The following is a 21,547-nucleotide window of genomic DNA, read 5'->3' as shown; positions in this document are numbered from 1 at the left end:
AGAGAGAGAGAGAGAGAGAGAGAGAGAGAGGGAGAGGGAGAGGGAGAGAGAGAGAGAGAGAGACAAGAGAGTAAATTGAGGATTGGAAATTTTTAGGGATGCGGGATAGCTGCGAGCGACGATAAATAGATAAACGCGGCGATAACAAGTATGACAGAGAGTAAATATGAACTCGTATGAGAGACTGAGTTCTGGACAATTGTATAGTTCTGCCACATGGTACTGTAACAGAATTATGTAACGGCGATAATATAACACAACAGTATAAGTGATAAAAAAATGCATAATTTTTAAGTGGAACATTTAAATAGGAAATTTCGAGTGGATGGTAGCGGTCATGTTACGTTTGCCGTGCCGTCTGAGCTTTGCTGCAAGTTGATTGTAATTAATTATATGCTACTGACGATGTTTATTACGAATATTCAAATTCTTAAGATTATTATTATTATTATTATTATTATTATTATTATTATTATTATTATTATTATTATCATTGTGAGCGTCACGTTAATATTATGTTATTGTTTTTATTGTGTGTTGTTTTGTATGTACCTATCAGCCTACATAATAATAATAACATTATTATCACAGTAATCCATACACAGGCGCGCACACATATACACACATACACACACAGGACACGTAAAGGAATAGGGAAAGGAAGCATAAATAGACATTATTATCTTTGTCCGCTCTAAATACTGGCATAATTTTTCAACCCACAAGTTTACGGTGCACGAACTAAAGAGAAATTTCAGATCTACTAATTTACAAACGGAAGTTGTACGTTTTCTAATCCATAGAAAAAATTTGCAATGTCCAAAGTAATGCTAATTTTCCATCAATGGTTTAGAATTACAAACATTGGAATAATTAATGAAATGAAAGATTATATTGTATAGTTGAAGCACCGAAAAAAGTGGGTGCTAGAAAACACGTTTTATTTAAAAGAAAAGTTGTTTTTATATAGAGATGTTTTAGATGTTTTTTGTAATTCAGTTGCTAAAATATTTTTCTGTTATTTTTATATGTAGCGATGGAAAAGCTGTAACTATGCATTATGTCATTCTTGACAGATTGAAGAAAGAAACTGTGTTGTAAAGATTTAAGTTATATTACATTTTTTTCTGTTTACACGATAAAGAGGTATTGAAAAACAAATCGACTAGCCACTTCATGTCACACTGTATATTATCATGCGCTGTATCTGTAAATTATATGTGTGAATATTAATAGTTTAATATTCCGTTAAAAAAAACTCCATCCTTTATATGACATATGACATATAAACATATAACAAAATATTACAAATAAATCGTCATGTTTTCTTTGTCAAACTGATTTTGTTCAATCCATTATACGCGTAAAAATAATGAAGAAAAGTATTTTTGCAATTTTTTTACAGAACGTTTTGATGAACGTATACACCTATTAAAATGTAAAAATCAATTTTTTCTTCCATATATAAGCTAAAAAACTCTTAATATAATATATTTAATATTTTTATGATTTTCCCATGGCACATATAATCCATTACATGTAATATTATTTGCCGAATGAAAATAATACACAAGTTCAATTTGTACTTCAGCTTTTCAACACAAGATATTCATGCTTGATATTAAACTATAACTTAAGAACTCGATAATTTTGTTAAAATGAATGTTCAAAAATATTTAAATTATGATTTTGTTTTTTTTTATTATGACATAATTAGAATAATGATAATATGAAATGCATTAATGCGGTGCGAATTGTTTCTGTTATCTTAAAATATGGTTTTAGAAATGTGCATTTTATTCAAATTCTTCAATTCCCACATTTACCCACTCCCGTTTCAATTGTATTTGTACGATATAAAATATGTCCGTAAGGTAAAACTTATATGCTACTCTTGTACATAAAACCACAAGATTATTCCTGTATCGAAGTGCAATAATAAAATATGTTAAATTAGTGCCAAAGCAATTGCAGAAAAGAACGTGAAATTTCTTCCGCATAAAGCGAAGGTGCAATAGATTAAAATTTTTTTATGTATTTTTTCAAGATATATTTGCGGAGCAAATATTTATCTCGCTCATTAAAAATGAAATTTATGGTATTTTCGTAATAATATTTTGAAACTCAATGCTCAAAAATTAATCACGCCTATGTAATTGTAGACTCTCTTTATATTTTATGTAAATTCACTAGTTATATACTGATAAACGTAGAACAACTATTTTATGAGATAGTATAGAACAGGATGTATATTTACAAATTTATACTTTCCAAATCGTTTATGTATAATTAAGAAGAAAGTAATTTTAGTGCTGAAATATGCAAGATTCGTTCTAAGTCGATATAGTAGATACAGATTATATATCGGATGTATACTTGTCTTACTTTATGATTATAAAAGGCGGTACATTGCCTTTGTATATTCTTTATAATAGAAAGTAGTAGTAATCATTACATAATTCACGTATGTTAACTAACGTATTTAACTAATTATTTAACACATTCCGAATTTTTATTATTTAGAAAATTAATCACTTTAATTATTTCCTAAGTGTGTATATCTTAATAATCATACGAAGCAGATGTGTGTAGATCTTAATAGATAAACTCTATAGTTGAATCTTTTGCGTCTACTACTATTATATTTGAAAGATTCTCTTGATGTTTGCCGAAAAAAACTTCATCTTGAAGATTCGTCGGTAAGTATTAGCATATAATATAAAGTCTAATCTGATATAATTTATCTTATAGAACTTTCCTTTATACGCTGATATAATAAGATATCTCATGCGGAAGAAATAATTCTGTTAGTATAATTGAATTTTCTGTTATCTGAGAGCTAGATGAAAAATTCGGCTGTAGAAACAGGAAGATAGATTCCTGTAGGAGGTCTTCGCTCGGCCAATTCTCTCAGTTACTTCAATCGAGTTTTAACGCAGCTGAATTTTCAGGCAGATATTTTCACAGTAATAGAGATATTACTTTTCGTCAGCGAGTTTTTCGTCTAATTCCCATTCAATTATATAAACTGAATTTTTTTTGTGCACAGACACGTATGAATAAATCTCGAAAAAAAGTTTAAAATTTTAAAGAAATGGTAAGATTACTTTTTAACGAATCATTGCGATCAATTCTGCTAATCAATTAATCATTCCACTCAATTTACTAGAGCTACATGTAATACATCCAATGATTTTGAAAATATGTACAGAATAGCATGCTACGGTTAGTGGAGCGTGAAAACTAGATTTATTTTTTGCTTACTATTGTGCTAGCCATTGGCAGGTATCTGCCAATTCAGGACTTTCTAATGATTCAAAAAAATGGGTGCCTAACCGAGCAACCCAAAGCGCTTTTCAGTTAGGGTAATAAACTGTCAAACCCTCTAAAATTTTGCCCTAGATATATGTGTGTGCTCCAAATGCAAAAAATTAGAAATAGCTTTCTAATTCAGCTCGACTTTGACCATATCCTTAGTTCTGTGAGAGATCGCGTCGGGTGATGAACAAAATTTCGAACATAGAGTGTATTATGTACAGTTTTATATGTTGTGTTTATATATCAAACGTTTAATTATTCATATCAGTTCAATGTATTGTGGTTGCGTTATTGTGTAAATAATTTGGTGAAGTTATTTGTAACAATATACAGGATATGTGAAAACGCTGAATTATCTTATAGGATTATGAAGAGAACTGAAACAATCATATCACGAAGGGGCAAAGTGATAAAAAAATGGATACTCTTGCTGAAAAAGTAAATGTATAATTTTAAAATATTAGTATTTTTTTAATAGCACCAAGTGATAATGATTCTATATTTCACTAATTCTAAAGAATATTGACGATAATTCATCCAATAAATCATCAATAGGCTAAATGGTTTGTAGCAATATAGCTGTCTTATTTATTTTAAAATATAAAAGTGTTACGCGAGGAGAATATTGCTTAATATAGTTTGATTTCGACACTAATTGTTTTTTGTTTTTAATTACGTCATTTGACATGCGAAGATTATGATTCCTCTATTTGTCATAAATCTCGAGCGTACAATATTTTTCTCATTTTTTCTTGCCTCAGAAATTGTGTCTTACCAATCAGTGACAGTTTCCATTGCTCAAACTATATAATTATGGTGATGTAGTCATTATCTTGTTACATATAAAGAGCTCAGTGCAATATTTCAATTTCGAACAAACGTAACTGTTTATCATTAATAAACCGTCTTGAAGTTATATTTAGTAACGGTGCGCAAATGAGAAATATTTGAAAATATCTTATTATTGGATAAATTAAATTTACATACATACGCAAAATCATTTTCTCTCATTGTAAAAATTGTAAAAAAACAAAATAATGACTGTTTTCTAATACGCACATATGCACATACACACATTATAATTGTACACGATAATTTTGTTAAAGAACGACTTATATTATTTAGACTATATAAATTATTATCGACAACATTGCTTAAAAAAACTGCTGAAGGAGATGAACATACATACACACAAGGCTTTCAGGCTCTACCCTCTACCCCAGACTCATAAAAGGTTCACGAAATATCCTTCTCGGCAAGTTGGTAAAGCCAGTTCTAGCTGTAAGAGAAACATCCGCCCCTTATGTTCTTATTCGGCGTCAACTTGGCACAACCACCAGGAGCCCAGCATTCGAGGAGAACAGAGACCGACCTTCGTAGCTCAGTTTTGTCGTTCCACTCAAATTGAATTCCACGTTACGAGTTGAGTCGCGCGCTGGCTTTTCCATTCCCTTTGGGATTAGTATGCTTTATTCTCCGTCCTATTACTTTATCCTATTCGACGTGCCACATGAACGTGCGGAAGGATGAAAAATTTTCCGCGCAAATATAATCTCAAGTTTTCACTCTTTTTCTCTTCATCTTTGCAACATAACGCGATTTAGTGCAGTTTTGCTGTTTCATTCGGACTGCGCGTTGGAAGGAAAAAGCGATTTTCTCGCATGAATAGTGGTAGATGGAAATAATAGAACACTACGGAAAAAATGCTTATAGTGTCTGTGATTATGCTCATTGACTGCGTAATGAAATCATCACAGTCAGGAGAATCATTTTTGCAGTAAGTTCTTACAGTGTTCTTATAGTGTTAGTGATAATAACGTATATTGCTGTTATAATTTTTTTATTATAACGATCAAATATGTAGCGGGCAGCGAGAGTGACTAATTTTAGTGAGATTAACCATTTTTTTCTGAACGAAATAAAATATATTTTACAATATTTGATATTGCCTAAATGTAACTTTTGAGAGTGAAGAAGTGTATCTAATGTATACTTACAAACTGGACTAACTTGACAAGAATGATAAAGATTAAGTATTAACAAAGATTATGGATCTTATTTATAATAATTTGAAACGATGACTATAATTTTTTGGGGTAGAAAGAACAAGTAAAGTTGTAAGCAGAATACCATTTTTTCTAGTACTTTTGACTGTGATTTAAGTTTCGTCCGTTTGCGCATTGAGTTTAGCAATTCTATTAGAAGACAAATGACTAACTGGAACTGTATAGTCAAAAGACAATTCGACCGTATCTCTAATTCAGGTCGAACGAATGATGAACTGAATTGAGACGTTACTGAACTGCTCTCCGGTTTCCATTTCTGGTTAACTGGATGAAGAGTTACGATGCACGTATGCAGCTTTATTACTGTTTGTAAATTAACACGAGTGTAAGTGGAGCTCGAACGAACATGTCGGTCGCTATCGTTGGCATCCGTGTGATTGCTGATAAAAAATTCAGAATGCTGCTTGCATCGCAATAAATAAAATGCAAAGAACGATAAAAAAGAGGTAGATATAATTATATTCAATAGTGTGTATTGCATTTGAGTCAACGATAAAATACGGTGATAGTTCGGTGATAGTTTAATAAATAGGAAAAGAAATTGTTAATCTCATTATAAATTACAGTTATTTTCAGTGCTAGCTATATTTTTGTTGCTCTAACAAAAAAGTAATTGAAGAAATATATAAAGTTAATATCAATGATACAATGGCAGTATTCTCTATAAAAATAAGTTTCTTGTTGTAATTATTTCACTATGTAATTATAGTTATTTTCTGAGAATGCCAGACAAAAAGAAGCAACAAAATATCTTCCTTCTCATGTACAGATATAAAAAAAAAAATATTTCACTACAATTAAAAATATTTCACAGTTAATCATGCTTTATTGAAAATGTATTTGTTGTTGTAACTAAATATTTGTTGCTGTAATTAAAACTTTTGCTACTACCATCTGTTATTGTTATATCGGTTTCACAACTGAATATACGCCTAATGACACTTATACTTTTTAAATATCCAATGTTTTCAGATTCAGCTATCATACACAGATTCTTGCTGCAGCTAACTGTTTTTATTATAACATAGTATAATAAAATATAGTATAATATAGATAGCACATAGAAAAAGCTTTATTCTCATGTTTTTCAAATTAACGAGCGTTTAGCAAATAATTACGTGAAATGAAGTGTCCTTCGTAATATGAAGCATTGTTTTATGACTATCATGAATATCGGGAATATTCTTTCGGGTATTTTCTACCAGCGTTTGAATGATTGGAAATATTCGCATTTGAATGAAACGCGAATGATGCGCGCGATCTTTTAGATTCACATCACTAGTGGATATTGCTTACACTTTTTCTGTCGAGTTATAAGTTGACACTGGGAAATATATCTAAGTAAGATGAAAATTATGATGGCACTTGACTACACTTCAGAAATAGGAAATAAATTTGATTAATTGAGTTTAACGAATAAAAAATGCGCGAACATTTGTCACCTCATATAGAACAAGACCAGTAAATTTTTTTTCATAGTTATCTTAGCATGATTCTCGTCGACCGAAAACAAGACGATCATTAACATTAAAAGAACGATTGAATAGCTTTTTTTAAATTCGTATATCACACATAATTTGCACTGATATTATTTAGGATTTACGATCAAAAATGTGATTATTGCTGGGTTATTGATTAACGTTTATGCATTCTCCAAATACATACCAGTATCCTCAGCCGCTTGGCTGCTCAGCCGGGTCTTCAAACAGTCACAAGGCTTTAGAAGCTTTATCTCCACAAAGTCTGGAATCTGCCTCCTATATCCCACTGTGTGCTACATGATCACCTCCTCCACAGCTTTCACCGGCCGAATGTCGCAAGTGAGTCTATTCTTAGAAAGGGGTCGTACAAAACACCGGTATTTACAATGTAGATGTACCGCGCTTAAAATATTGGCTTTAATATATAGTTACCGCCGAGAGCCTGTACGCCTCGAAGATGGCGCGCATAGTGGGGGCAGAAAGCTATTTAATACGTTTCGGCGCATAAATTGCTGAGTATATGGGGCATTATGGGGTGGGACGAGACCGTCGTTGTCCATTGGCCTCTCTCGCAGCGAGAATCGTTCTCGTCACGGCCATCATGTTGACTGCTAAAATGTGGAACTTCGTTCTCGTGCCATACGGCCTCGCGATTCTCACTCTTTTTGCAAGCTCCTCTCTTGCCCTTCGTCCCTCTTTATTCCTACTTTGTAATACGCGTGTGTGTAAGTGTGTAAGTTAATCGTATTATCTTAATCTATATCTATTCTGTGTAAGTTAATCGTATTATCTTAATCTATTTCTGTTCAAGGAAAAAATATTTTGAAGATTATCCGCAGTAAAACGATTTACGAATAACGAAGTATCATGCAGTTCTCGAAATATTATTATTCATTATTTGTAATGAGTTGTACAATTTATTTAGTTGCATAATCTGATCTTGCATAAATGCAATTATGTTTTAATATATGTTTTAATATAGAATGTTCTGATATTTTGTTCTAATGGAATGATAAAAGGTATATAAAGATGAAAGGAGATCGTTCTGTCTTACAATATTCTTCTGCAACCGTTGTCCATTATGTATTTCTTCTATCTGCGTAAATGCTTCGGAAGCGTACGCCGCGAGAAATGTCTCCCCGATTCCAGGAAGCTCAGCGCGGCCCCGACCAATTTATTTACTCGTCCTGCAAAATCCCATGCTCCGATTGGTCGGTCGGGCTCCGCGACATAAACTCAAACTCGTCGTCTTTCCTAAGTGGTATGGGGTTCCCCATATTAGACTTTTTCGTATTCGTTCGGCGCATTTAACCGGATATTTTATGCTTCACGTGTAGAGAGGACTGTCTCCCTCATGGCCGGTTCCCTTGCCAGCGCGAGTGGATAATATCGCCGGCACGGTCGGTGCCGTCATTTTGCGATTTTATTATATCGCCGTATCCCCATTCGTTTGTGAAGAGGAGGAGCCTTTAACCTGCGCTTTTCTCTCTCGCGGTATCTGCGCCTTAATTGGGATTAATACGACCGACGATCACGACATGTGTTATGTCCCAGCGCATATGTAGACGGTGCTTAAAGTTTCTTCACGTTTTAATTCGGAACCGGCCGCGCTACCGAGCCGACGTTAACATTTTGGGAATCCCGCCGCGAACGCGTCGCAGGCCGTGTCTGCTGTTTGCAAGTTTGTGTAATTGGGAAAAGCATACGCCGACGTTAGGAATTTCTGCGGCAGGCCGGCTCACTTTTAAGGAAAGATTCCTGCTATCTTCTCGCATTTATCTTCGCAGTTTTTAACGAACCACCTTTATTTGAAGTAATAAATATTTTAGATGGTTGCTCATATAGAAGAATCAATATAATACAAGTCAAAAGTTTTTTCAAGAAATTGTAGAATTAAGGTTAATATTATAAATTAAACCGAAATAATAGAACGCTCCTTCATAGAGTTAACTAATAGTGATCACTATTATAAATTAATTTTGGACAAATATCAATTATTTGCTATATAAGATATGGTGAGAATGTATGGTGACTTTATTGTGATTTCCCTGCGAATCATTTTTCTTGATATTTGGCTGAACATCTGAAAGATCTTTCATTGTTAAAAACGTTAATAGAAAGTAGAATTTTTGGAAACTTCTTGAAAAGCAACTTTTACAATTTGTATTGAACATGCAGCATGACTACTATTTGTTAATGAAAATAAACGCGAACGCGAAACAGTGTATGTATATATATGTACGTGTGTGTGATTTTTAGACTGCTTAATAATTCAGATAATAAAACGAATTTGCTGTTGTCAGGCAAAAAATATATTACAATTTCTTGCAATCCTGTACCTTTTATCTAATATTATTACAATTTAGACTTGCATATAAATAGTGGGAAAAAAAGTTACAATACTTTTCAATTTGATGAGTTTCGGAATTGATGAAAAATGTTCTACCGTCTGCAGTTGACTTTCGCCTATTCCAAAGCATATTGTAAAGAGATACGTTACAGCTTGTTTAATGTCGACTATGCAAACACTCAACTTATCGTAAATTACCTATGCTGAAACAATGTACTGTATCACTAAACCGGAATTCGGTAGATATCAGCTCGGCTAGAATCAGGACGCGATAGCAGTACCAAAAGCCCCATCTCTTGCATTCACGACTAGCGACTGGTAGGACGCAACCGGTTGGTGGATAGATCCGAAAAAAGTATAGGAGGGACGCATGGTTCTGGTTGAATAGCTGAGGGCGCCACCGCACAGTGGCAAGAAGTCGCTGTTGGCAAAAAACTTTTCTTTTTGTCCTCGTATCGCAACGTCTTTCTCTCGACGCCCTCCTCCATTCGGGCAGACGCGACAGGCAGAAGAGCTTTCTTCTCTTCCTTTCTCGCTGCGATCTTTTTGTTCGTTATTTCTCCTCTCCTTTTCACTCCACTAACTCTCCCCTTCTGACGGAGCGCCGCGCCCATGTCGACAACGCGACTATTACACATAACCAATGCTACCTAACTCTGCTATGATACTCTAACCCTCTATATTCATCTTTGTTCATCTCTTTATGTGGACTGTTCCTATCCTTCTTCTAAGAATACGTACACATGCGCACGTACACATTTATGTATAATACTTGCAATATGATATGTATATGCGTGTGCGTATATAATATATATGTATGTGTATATAATACGATATATTATATATGTGTAAGAAAGAGAAAGGGGTGTTGAGCAAAAAAATAATTGATCCACCCTTTCTTTTTCTCCTTTCTTTATCGAGTAAATATAAACTTGATATCTTTCCTTCTGATTCCATACGAATTATGTCTTTTTCTCGCTGATTATCAATGACCACACAAAAGTGTAAGCGCATCTCCTCTACACGTTCTTCCCCAGGTTTCGTCTCTTTTCCGACCCTCGCCATCTTTCTCTGGCGTGGCCGAGCCGTCGATCGGAGAGGGAGAACCAGGAGGGGGATTTCGAGGGAGCACCACCGGGTTTCTCTCTCGCCTCTCTCCAGCATTCTACTCGTCCATGGTCGGCGGGGTGAGAGAATCGGGGCGCGGTTCCGTGGGGTGGCGCACCGGAGAGCGAGAGAGTGGCGAAGAGAGGGGAGAGGGTGTTCGCAAAGTGTCCCTAAAACTTTTACAATCGCTCGGCTCGGCTCGCTCGCTCTCGCGCTCTCGCTAGGGCTATGCTTGATGGCGTATCTTCCAATGTGAGTTGCCCATAATACTAAGATGTACGGCTGCGCCGGTAGGGGTCCCGCTTGGTCTCTCACTCACTTACTACCTTATAGTATAGCAAAGCCAAAGGCGTATAGTGTGCCGAACGTCGAACGTACGGGCGTTCCATCGCGTTTGCCGGCTGTATTTGGTCGACATTTCGGTCTAGTTCGCGAGATTCCGCGAAAGAATCGGCCGCATCATCCATCGTCGTCGATACGTCGCTCGCCTCAGTCCGCCGGTCGTCGCTCTGCCGGAAGAAAGCGACCGGAAGAGTTCGCCTCGTCGTTGACTGGCTTCGCCAGTCAACATGTAATTAAGTGCTGCGATCTCGGGAACCGCGTTCTCGCATGGTAGAATATACATATAACAGTGAGTGTGAAGCCGGGTCGGTCCTCCGCGGTCGATTGCTACTTTACGCTCGTCAACTCTTTCCTTTTCTCTTTCCATCAGTGATGTGCGCCGATAGTTTCCACGGTAACCGTGGTGAGTCGGTAGAGCGGCCTATTATGATCACGATGATTAAGTATTGTCACGAATTGTTTAGTATCACGCGTGATGTTCAGTGCGTAGCGTGCCGCAACACCCGTCAACGCCGCCGGCGGATCAGAAGCCGCCATCTCTCACGGTAAGCACATAGCAAGTTATCACGTGCGAAGATAATTACACATTGACATTGAGCCGGACGCTCGCCAATAATATGTACCAAGTCGTTTTTGAAGTAAACATTGACATTGAACGGACCGACTGTCGCAGATCTCGATTATTATCTTTCGACATGTGTTGACATCAAACTCGAAACAAAAATTCTGTTAGCCATGATGAATCTGTCATCGTCAATTGATATCATGAATTATATCGGTTTGTATTACGTTATAATTCAATTCTTCTGCTTATAGTTTACACGCACCATATAAAGAAGTGACGAAAAACAATTGTCAAGAATCTAAACAAGTATAAACTTAGGCGAAAATATGTCGGATGATATAAACATTCGTACGTAATATACTTGTCTTTTAGAAGCATATCTCGCGAAATGTTTCAACTCTTACTTGGACTTTCTTCGTCTAAGATATAAGCAGCAAATGTTAGCTGGGAACTTAATTGTCCAATATCTAATTGTCAGCAGAACCGTTAATCGTAGACAGTACCAATGCTTATGTCATCAAGCTTACACACTATCGCTCTGCTTTGATGAAAATTCCAAACTGTACGACCAACTCGAAGACATTATATTTTTAGATTTGCTTGAGTCAATGTAGTTAGTCGATATGTTCGATATGAATAAACATAACAGATCCTCACCAGTGAAATCGCTAGCCGTCCTGAACACCGCAATGATATGTCCACGGGTATTCGCAAATAAACAAATCCTATCACACGCATTCGGGTAACTAATTAGACGATATTTTTTCATCGCCGATGAGATCCAGAGCGGTAAGATCCTAAGGATGAGAGGGGAAACTCGTGAATTCCTCGAGCTGCCGGGTTGCTCGAGGACGGTTTGGAGGGGAACGAAGCTTATCGATTGGTGAAAATGTCGTATAGTCGCTGGCCACGCCCCATAGCTCGTCGGTAGCGGGTTGCACAGTGTGACCATGCGCCATGTGACTTGTATGTGCACCCTGAGTGCAATGCACGAAAATACTCGCGCAGGTCGGGAAACGTTATCGACCTCGGGATGCAAAGCAGCAGTCTCGAATTTTGGGAAAGACACCTTAATCCTTATTCAGGGATACTTACTCCAATGGACCATTGTCTTTCGGTAATTTGGATCACTAGATAACGACGCATATACGTCTACTTAGACTACAATACTGACATTATCGTATCACACGTATTCTCGCTCATTGAATTGATAATTTATTGTAATTTATGTGGACTAGGTCTACATAAATAGTGAGCTCAGTCAACTATTTGTGGAAGCAGTAACAGTAATATTAGAAGCAACGTAAACAATCCATAAGTGAGTTGTTGGAAAATTGAACAATATTATAGAGTAGTCTTCTGTGTGATAGATATGTAGTAGTAGTAGTAATAGTAATAGTAGCAATAGTAATAGTAGCAATAAAGACGAGTTGGTCTACCAGAGATCTTAATAATATGTAGAACTCTACGTCTCCCATTGTTTCTCCTCGTTAGTTGATTCTGGTTATTTGATCAAGTTCAGTTTAGTACAACTGAACAAGTTTGGACTACTCATCCTCACGTTAATCAACTTTATCAGTTCCAATTTCAGGTTTCCAAAGTCAATATTTTAGAGTTTTCAGTCTCTCACAGGAAGAAAGCCAAATAGTAGCATAAAATGTACACATTGTCCTTCTTAGCGTTTACACTGTCAATACACTGAGGTCTTTGTAAAGCCGAGGTTAAACAGATGAGATTTTAAGGCAAAGTAACCTGTTAGCAGCTTTATCATAATCCTCCGTCTGTTCAATGTCAGAAGCTCGTTAGGCAGTGCCTGCTAGGTAGCGGATAACCTATCAGGTTCTTGGACTGATGACAACCTTGGCTTTCTACTTGCAAGTTAGTTCAACTTTAAATATTCCTTTTCCAATGAATACCTATAGTTTATTCAAAGAAACTTCTCTGCGAATTCCCATCTTATAACCAGGTTATCCGTGATCTTATCAGATACTTCTTGATGATTCAGAAGCACTATTAAGAAATGTTTATTAAATCTCCAATTACTTTTATCAGCGTTCAGTTTACATACAGTTTACATGTAGCCTAAAAATAGATCAAATACGATAAGGGGTTTCATAAGTGCCGTAATGGTTGCTTTGTTATCTGAACATATGTAAATTCTTCTGGCTAAACTCGTATTTGACAAAAATTTACTTGTGGTATATTAAATATAATGGTGCATTAAATATAGAGCAGAGTAGATAAACTATAAATTTATTCTTATTTCATTTCATCAAGTATATAATTGGCGGTATCCAATATTGTGTACGTTTTTATAGATAGGCTTTATAGTAGTTGCAACCGGAAATCTTTTTGATAATAAATAATTTTTCGATAAAAGGCCATTTTCATAAATCACACATCGATTAAATACACTATATTACTAGTCGGTTGTGCAGCCTCGATGAAGTTGTAAATTCTTGAAACGTTGATATAGGTACGATATTCTATAAGATAAAGTTACAGGTCCATTTGTTAATAATGGATCTTTGAACGATATAAAATACACTGACGATGAGAGCGATGGTTATCTAACTTACATTTATTCTGTCATACAGACAATATATTCTCTAATCAAGAAATGGATCAAACACGGAGCAAACATTATTTGATTGGCTGATTTATTTCATTCATCACTACTAGATTACTTTTTGTGGTAAATTTTAAATTAATAGTGCACAATTTTTTCTCTCTTCTCTCTCTCTCTCTCTCTCTCTCTCTCTATAATGCCAGACAATATACAAAAATGCATTAGGATTATATATTGTAATGTTATCCAAAAGACCAAAAGAAATGCCAATCATTTATTTGGGCAAAAATATATTAATGTGGATGGTCACTATCTTAAACATTCAGTAAAATAAAACAACCTATTCCTTTTTATTTCGCTATTTGTACTTTATTATAGCTTAAACTGTGTTTTTTCATCGAGGTGATATCAATGTAAATTCAAATATGTCTTATCTTCAAGGTAATCTTAAAGTTACGATAGAACACTAAATTCGCTCATTCTTTTCAAAGCTGAGCCTTAGGACGTGCTATAAGTGGAAGGAAGTTACTAGTTTTTTAAATACCTTGTATTTATATTGATAAAAAGAGATGTACGAAGAAGAAATGTTGAAGAATAACATATTTAAATAGCTTTTGATGATTATATTTCTTTTATTCACGTGTGTTAGAGGTTATAGATAAATTCGAAAATTTATGCCCATACATCAATCTACACACAGTAAAAGAAAAAAAGCGCTTTCGTCTTTTACTCAATTTAAATAACAGGAACAGGCTACGTTAATGCATATTCTCGTCATCTTAAGATCTTCAGCGTGGAGAACATCGCGGTCCCGAATATTATCGTCGTTCCATACGAGAAATGATGGGAATTTGCATTTCATTAAATACTCTGAGAAACCAGCGTGACCGCCCACCCCAGCGCCATTGGTTCGTAACCTTTAGCGCTTGTGACCACGGGGTTTCTACCGACTACCTACGTGACGCGAATGTTCGATACACGAATAAGGTTCACCTTCTTCAACGACGCTACCTCTTTCGTTTTTCGTGCAGTGCGCATGGGTATATCTGTGAAGGAACGCGACGGCAGGAGCAAGGTGCGTAAAAGGGGATGTATCGGGATGCGACCGGAACGCGGCGAAAGAGTCGGCAGATCAGTAACTGGTGTCGGTGCCGTTCGCAATCTTCATGCGTGTGTTTATACGATACAATCACGGTTATTTCCGGGTAGTTTGCAATCTTACGTCTCGAGGTGTTTGTGTACGCTAAGCACAGTTTCGAGACATCCGATACGGATTAACGTCGTGTTAAACTTGCGTTTGTCGCCAAACAGACGGTGCCGCGAGAAAAGAGATAACCCCTCCTTATGTTTTCCTTTCTGCTCAAAATGTTCTGTTTAATTCATGCATGTCGTTGTGTAACGTTCATTATAAACCAAGATCTTCAATCAATAATTTTTATACGATATTATCGCAACTGAGTATTTAAATAAATCAACTTTTATAGAAATGAAATTTCCCATGAAACGGTGAGAGATTAATGTACCTCTCTCTCTTATTATAATATATATCGAGATCGAAATTGTTTGCTCAACAAGAACGACAGTGGTTTGTGTAACACATTTATTCTTGCATATTTTTGCAAGTAGTTTATAGTGCAAATTGCAAGGTTTAAATTAAGAGATAGTTAAAAAAACATGCGTAAAATTTCCTGGAATATTCAACTCACGAGTGATCGACAACGGTCGGCGAGCACATAAAATCTATCAAAGACATATCGTATGAACAAACAGAATAGAGCGGCTAAGTAACCTTTACGTGTGTACAAGAATACAATCTCTGCTCGATGGACGAGCATATATCTCGCCGAGGCTTGTTCTTCCCCGCCTCCGAGGAGTCTCCTCTTCTCCTTCTCCCTCTTCTTTTTCTCTCGTGCTTACACACTCGCAACTCAGGGGTTGTAACCCTTGACTCCACGGGCTTCCATATCCATCTCCGCGTGTGCAGGGAGAGGAACACGACCACAGCGACAAGAATGAGGGGGAAGAGCGACGGAAGAGCTCTTCTCTCTGTGACGTGCGTAGGGGTCAGGCTTAGAGAAGGGGCGCACGCGCAGTTACGTTCGTGAGCCCCGCGGAGCACATGGTTGCCCCCGGCTACTACTCCGCGGTACTGCCGGCTTTCTGCCATACGTACAGATCTGAAACAAGTAAATAATCATGGTGACTCTGTCGCTTTCCACATTCTTGAGGGCCGGGCACATGACTTTCATAAGCGGGGAACGTTGCGCGATGAAGGATCTACGGTGCGCGAGAACTGTGGACATCTTCGCGGCGGCCCGACCGATTCCCTGACCTACGAGAACAGATAAGCCGATCGTGACTTTTTTTTTCGCGTTACGTTGTGATCTGGTATTCGTCGAGTGTCGTTGATAGAAGCAGATACGCACGCAGACTCGTTAAAGTGACGGGAAGCGGCTTTTGATTATTCCAGGATCGTAATTTGTCATCGTAATATCGCGTACGATTACCGAGTTTGGACAGGTCGTGATGAATGTGATTGATCGTAATAAAACGCGGAATGCCGTTAGACGAGACCATAACTTTATAATGAAGGTATTTCAGAATTAAAAAAGAAATTATCACGACGACAATCTGCAAAAAAAAGAGAACAAGATATCGTGGCGTGCTTCTGTGATGTTGCTTTGCTTTAATATATTCAAAACAATGCATTCGAGTACATTAAGTGATCGAGTAGTTTCTGATGTTTCAGAACTCACCTTATAATTTTTTATAAAAAATTAAAAAATATTTTATTGTATAAATAATCAGTCTAGTTGAGGAAACGTTTATATCGTAAGACTAAAGCAAAAAAAAAAATGAAGAAACCATTAAAGAAAACAATTGAGAAAATAAGAAATTGGGAAGAAAATAATAATACAGTAAAAAGTAAGCAGATCATAATTTATAAATAAATCTGTCTCGTCATATTATTTAGATTCGCGATTGTATAATTCTAAGTTTTTGTTCTAATTTATGAGATCTAAAAAATGGTAAAAAAATTGGAAAGTTCCAGATATTAATAACTTGCAGGAAACAAGCAATTCAAATATATTTCTTTATATGTAAAAATAAAGCAATACGTGTCTATCTTGTTAACAATCGTGTCAGACATTTTCTATGAAAGTGAATGCAAGATAGGAGATGAAAACTTGACGCGAGCTGTTGCTACTTGCTACACATATTGTTTGTTATCAAAACAAACGCGAGTTACTCGTTGGACTGAAGAAATATTGTCGTAGCCGTGAAAAGAACACACGTCGTTAGGAGTGCTGGACATTGTGTTACATCGCTGTAAAATGTGGTACTCATAGGATGTGTATAATGCACCTATATCGCCGACACAGGTGAGTGTAAATTAGTTCTCTGTATATGTATTCTTTTAGTTTGTAATACTTTTCGTTATTTTATTATATATTTTTACTTTCTATCATGTAAACAAATATAGTTTCTTGTAGAATTATATTATATTGTAGAATTATATTATTATCCGATCACGATTAATGTTATATTTAAAACTCAGTAGTTCCCCAATGGTCAGGGATCAGAAGGAAATATTTGAAAAAGGACCTCAAATATGTATTTGCATTCATAAAGTTCGTTAATAGCTTTGGACAATATTTGCTTTGAGTGTTTACACACTATTCAGATTCATCAGTGATCTACTGTGTAGAATAAATACTGTCTTTTTACACGTTTAGCTTAGTAACGCAGTTGACACCGATTGTGATTGCGAGATAAGCACGTAGCGCGGTCGAAAGCGAATGAGTGACGTGACGTCGGATAACTAGCCGTGGATAAAAGTTAATTATGCAATTATACGTCAATTGTCCCGATAAAATTATCGTATATCACGAGATGAATGCGACGCAAGATAGACAAGAATAGATAGAACTGTAACAATTAGCTGTGTTAAATAATGAATTAGTGATACGTTAATAGTGCTTTGTAATAATATTGTAAAGTAAAACCAATACCGCAAAGTATTATTTTATTCAAGTCTTGAGATTTTTCTTACATTATACGGATTAATTAAACATCTTAATATTTCTCGATATTAGTTCTTAAATTGTAATTCACAGTGTATAGATTATACGTTATTCAAGATTTCCAGGAGATTATTTACATTTGAAATTTTTATTGAGTTTGATATTATGTTACAAGTTCGCATAGTAAATTTGGAAATATGACGAATCGGCGTTAAAAACATTTTAATGGTTTTTCCACTTGTTTCCACGTGAGGTAGATGGGAAACGTAAGCAAACGAATGGGCAACAAAAGACTATTGCATTCTCTAACTTGACAGCAGAATATGAATCATAATTGTTGCAGTTTATCTGATGACATTAGTAATTTTCTTGTGTCATACAGCTTTTGGAGTTGTTATATTTAAAAATGTTATGTTACTAATATATATAACACGTAATATAATGTTTATATTGGATCAAAAACATATAAATATTTATACATATATTTATATAGTATATACTATTTTATGATATAGTATAAATATAATAATTCCCAAGGCTGTTGTGACACAAGAAAACTATCAGATAAGCTGCAACACTTACGGTTCATGTGACGGCTATTGTTCCGCGGACTGATTTGAAGTGAGTTACGTATAGGAAAAATAATAGAATTGGAGGGAACTAGTTGACGTACGTGCACTAATTAGCACTAATTAGCGACATAATTCTCTTTCTGTCTGTACAACGTGAGCTACGAATAATTATCTGTCACTCATTACATTTAGTTCTGGGAATTTCAACGTGACGTGGAATTTTTCGACGAAAGTAGACTATAGACTTATTCTAGTGAATAAGTGACAATAGCCTGCTCTACATACATTTTATTGCGCCTCAATTATGCAACTATAAATTTGCATTAATACATCCGATAAAATAACACGTAAAAAACCTTGTTTCTTAACCTTTCGTGCATTAAATATAAAATTATCGATTTTACGCGTTGTAAATAATAGTCGTTACTTTAAATATGTGAGATATAAGTTATGCAACAGATAGTCGGCTGTAAATAACAATTTACGAAACGTTAAAGGTTTCTTCTACCTATTAAACTTTCTTAATGCCATATGACATAATTATTTCACTATTTTTGCTGATATGATAATTCGCCTTGTGTAGTTATAACAATTAGCGTCCGTGCTATAAATAGCATTATACCACATATTAATTATGAGTCTATAAATTTACATTAATTTACGTTTAGTTTTACTATATTTATATCAAACATTTTTAACTATTATTTAAAAAGTAGTTATAAATTTTGTATGTGTCCTCTCTTAATATTTTCATATTCCTAAAATTAAAAAAATTCTGAAATCTAATCTTTTATTTTCAAATACTATATAATATACATATGTACATATTTATGAAAATATCTATGATAATATGCTGAGCTGATTTTATATATACAGGATATTTCAGGATTATAAATATCTTAACTTAAAATTCAGAATCTCAAAGTAAGAAAGTTCCACCAAATTTTCTTTTATTTTTCATTATATAACATTTACAATTGCAGATTATTTGAATTTTGTTCGAATTTATAAATCAGTTTGTCTTACTTGTTGTCTATCTTGTTTTACTTTAAAAATAGTTCGACATTTCACATCTTTCTGCTCCGCGTTATCATATTTATGTTTGTTATTAATAAATCAATTTTATGTTTATTAAACTAAATACGAATTTTCCTATATACCTCTATTTAATCTATATATATGTGTGTGTGTGTGTGTGTGTGTGTATGTGTGTGTTTTTATTCCAATGTAACTTAACCTAAACTTAACTAATAAATATAATAAAATGACATGAAGTGTGCGTATTAACCTAAACTATAATCTTAAAATGTACAACCCTATTTAGAAATGCAAGTAATATGACGATCCTGATAGCTCAGAATCACTTCGAATTAATTTGCATGAGAGTCTTGTGATTCAACTCGCCATCAACTTAGTTTTACAAAACTCAATGTTTGTGTGTGTGGCAATATTATTCATTCTTCTTCCAAATTCTAGAATAAATAAGATGTGAGGATCATTAATGAGTCAAATTTAACTTTTCATCGGACCAAGTAAACTTGGTAAGATACATTACAGGGGGCGCACTCAGGCGATGGAGGTTTACTAAAGAAACTATAGTTTCCGCCGATCGGTACGCCGATTTTTATGATCAGTAGGGCTAGCGGGTGGGAACCCTAGTAGGGGACAGTTTCAAGAGCGGGGTATAACTGCCAGGCATGCAATAAAATTTTTAACGCTTTCGTGTCCAATAAGCGTAACGTCCACCGAGTTTTACATTGGGCGGTGCCCCGCGGCCATTATGCAGTAACAGTCGATATGGCGCAGCGATTGGCCTGTTCGTGCCATCATGGCCGCCGTTTGCCCAGAGCTTCCCCTTCCATATCATCGTGAGATGCGCTTCCATCCCTCCAGAGGTTCCAGCTATCCCTCTTCCTTTGGTCTAGAACACCCGAAGAGAATGGGTGTGTATCCAGATTGTGTCTAGCTTGTATAAGCTACAGTATCCCATGTTTTTGAATGTAATTTATAAAAATTTTTTAAACTTGTCCGTAAAATTTTCTAATCATAAATAATTGTTACATGTATTAAATATTTAATAGAAACATTAGCTTGTTCAATAATAAATTTGTTTAAAATATTAATTTTTTGTATTAATTTTTGCATATTATACAAAATTTGGTTATTGCATTGACTACATAATAAATGTTATCTGAATTATAATTTTAAAATTATATTGTTATTAATAATTATTTTTAAATTTTTGCTACAAGTATCAATACACTTATAAAACAACAAAACTTTCTATATAAAAGCTATATTAAAAACAAAATATATATATTATACATCTTTCAAGTATGCCCGTGTAACCATGCGCCTTAAATCGATAATGTTTAGTGTTCTACATTACCGACGGGATTGCCGTTTCCCGCCTTTCTAACATATCTATACTTCTCCGGGCTAAGGCGTTCAAGCACATATACTATAGCTTGATATATGTGCACAGTGTATTAATACTTTTTACATATATGTGTTATCACATATATATAATATTCCTCAAACTTATAACGTTTACATCGTTTTCGTATGTCCAAAGTTTCATTGCGAATTATTAAAATCTATTTACATTAAATACTGTAATTTATGTAAGATACATTGCATCAAACATAGCATGACAATAATTGGTGACAAATTTCCAAAGATATTTTGAAATGTCGCCACATGAAGTGTATCGTAAATAGATGACATTCCCTAATGGTAAAGATGCAGGGTTAGATTAGATTAGGTTAGGTTAGGTTAGATGAAATCAATACTAATCTATAAATTACGTTTTTGCCTCGATAGGTAAAGTCGTGTTTCTACAATTTGTGATAGAATTGCGAATATTATATGTCAGAGCAAGGTGAAATCGATTGCTATAGTCGACGAGGAAGCACGCAACTCAATTTTACTAAAATGCACTCAGCATGCAGATACTCAGGAGAGTTGCTTTGCATCAGTGTCGTACTGGTTACTCGAATCTACGTTGGTATCAGTCACTGAACTGCTGTTCGTAAGCATACATGCATGCGAATCGATATACGTGTGCACGGAAATATATACATATACATATATATATATATATATATATATATATATATATATATATATATATATATATATATATATATATA

At 35.0% G+C, this 21,547-nt stretch overlaps 1 protein-coding gene across 1 annotated transcript in view; it reads left to right on the top strand.

The window, feature by feature from the left end:
• Positions 1–1,337, top strand: part of LOC116841026 (homeobox protein abdominal-B-like) — a 16,392-nt gene extending 15,055 nt beyond the window's left edge. The window contains exon 3 of the transcript XR_004377481.1: positions 97–1,337. The gene's annotated coding sequence lies outside the window, so the exon portion shown is untranslated. The remainder of the gene's footprint in view (positions 1–96) is intronic.
• Positions 1,338–21,547: the final 20,210 nt, after the last annotated feature.

Source organism: Odontomachus brunneus, unplaced genomic scaffold (assembly GCF_010583005.1).
Source record: "Odontomachus brunneus isolate Ranch 3 - 2012 unplaced genomic scaffold, Obru_v1 Obru_scaffold_013, whole genome shotgun sequence".
In the NCBI taxonomy this organism is placed as follows: Eukaryota; Metazoa; Arthropoda; class Insecta; order Hymenoptera; family Formicidae; genus Odontomachus; species Odontomachus brunneus.
This window is presented reverse-complemented; position numbering and strand designations above follow the sequence as displayed.